This window comes from Sphaeramia orbicularis, chromosome 2 (genome assembly GCF_902148855.1).
Source record: "Sphaeramia orbicularis chromosome 2, fSphaOr1.1, whole genome shotgun sequence".
Classification (NCBI taxonomy): domain Eukaryota; kingdom Metazoa; phylum Chordata; class Actinopteri; order Kurtiformes; family Apogonidae; genus Sphaeramia; species Sphaeramia orbicularis.
The window spans coordinates 20,523,314-20,525,588 of NC_043958.1; positions in this window are offsets into that span (position 1 = coordinate 20,523,314).

The following is a 2,275-nucleotide window of genomic DNA, read 5'->3' on the forward strand; positions in this document are numbered from 1 at the left end:
TCAAATTTGCTTATTGTGGCCCCTGAACGAAAATGAGTTTGACACCCCTGTTTAGAGCGAAAAAGTAAAATTATGCGATCAAAATGTTTACATCTATCAACTATCCTTTAAAATAAAGTGAATATCATGAACAAACTGAAATTTTAAAAAAAACGTGCAATTTTAACGATATTATGCCTCAGTTTATCATTTACACATGTACATTAGAACTTACAAATACACAAAACTTAAAACAGACAGAATATTGTTCAAATTGTACTTACTTCTCTTAGGAAATTTTAGGTTGTTCATATTTGTTCAGGTTATTTAATTTATAATTTATTTATTTTTGCGAAATTATACTTTGTTTTAGTGTAAATACATGAAAAATTTACAATTTATTTATTCATTTTCAAATTGTACTTACTTCTGTTTGACATGTTTGACACCTGTGCTCGAAAACATAGAGAAAAGTTTGGAGTTGACATTATTTTATATTATATGTTATTATATATTGGTCCGGCCCACTTCAGATCAAATTTGGCTTATTTGGCCCCTGAAAATGAGTTTGACACCCCTGACTTAACCCTACCATCACTATTCCATTCACTCCTAATCTAAAAAGACTCCAAATGAAAATCCTGTTTGATCACGCCACATAAATCCCCTGTGAATAACTCCAAAGCCAGACACAAAATTAGCCTACCTCATAAATTTTACCCTCTTATTTCTTCCCCCATCCCGTCGCGGGGACCCCAAATTATCAGCAGCTGTGTAGGCCGGCCCAGAGCGTGGCACCGAGCCTATTCTTGTCAAAAAACATCAAAAAGGATTCATCATTAACGAACCTGCTTGAACATTCTTTCTTTCATTTAGATGTTTGCTTGAATATTTAAAGATCCCTTTCATCCGCAACTGTCTATAAAGACGTGTCATTCTTGATTCAGAAATGCCGAAATTCTCGTGCGCGTGTGTGCTTGTGTTTAAAACTGAACAGCGCTGATCAAAAGATTAAAAATAGCACAGAGATAAAGGAGACAGATCAGATTTTGTCCTGTATTATGCATTACAAAAGAGCTGCTGAACACCCTTTAACTCCGGAGCATCTTAAAGCGTAACTAGCAGGCGAATCTACTCAAAATCCCAACGAGTTATGAGTGTTATTTATCTTGGAAGCACAGACGTAGTGAGCGCTTAAGTTGCATTTTTGCATAATAGCGTTAAAAACAAAAAAAAGACATTTACATGCACACTTTTTTTTTCCACAGAGAAAAGAAAAAAAGGGAAAAGAGACCTATTGTTCGTCTAAATCAGGGGTGTCAAACTCATTTTAGTTCAGGGCCGGACCAGTAAAATAATAAGTAATAGGAGAAGAAGTTTTGAGTGAAAAAAGTAAATTCTGGAATGAAAATGTTTATAGCCACAAATTGTACTTGAACTTAACATGAACAATATGAACAAGCTGAAAATTCTTTAGTAAATAAGTGCAATGTAAATAATATACGCTTTAGTTTTATCATTTATACACGTGAATCACAACTTAGAGATCAGAGTGGATCTACAAATACACAAAACATCAAATAACACGGAGAATATTGTTAAAATTCCACATACCTCTCTTTAGAGATTTCAGGTATTCACTTGATTATTTATCATTATTATTATCATTATTATTTATTATTATTATTATTACAAAAGGCTAGTCTGTAAATGTCAACATTTTGTGTAATTTTCCTTTTTTTTTTTAAACTCTAAAACAAAGAGACAAATTTACAGTTTTCATAATTTCTAGGTTATTATGATAGTATTTTACTGGTCTGAAAAATCCTGAATTAAGCAAAAAAAAAAAAAAAAAGTCTTGAATCAAGCAACAAAACAAAAAAAACCTTGAATAAAGCAAAAAGAAAAAAAAAAAACATCTTGAATTAAGCAAAACAAATCTTGAATTAAGCAAAAGAAAGAAAAAAAATCTGGAATTGAGCAAAAAAATGTTGAATTAAGCAAAAAAAAAATTCTTGAATTGAGCAAAAAAAAAAAGTCTTGAATTAAGCAAAAAAAAAAAAAATCTTGAATTAAGCAAAAAAATCTTGAATTAAGCAAAAAAAATCTTGAATTAAGCAAAAATTTCTTGAATTGAGAAAAAAAAATTCTTGAATTAAGCAAAAAAAAATCTTCAATTAAGCAAAAACAAATCTCGAATTAATAACTAAGACGTTTCAGATTTTCACATTTTTTGTAAAAGACTAGTCTGTAAATGTAAACATTTTTTGTGTAATTTTACTTTTTTACACTAAAA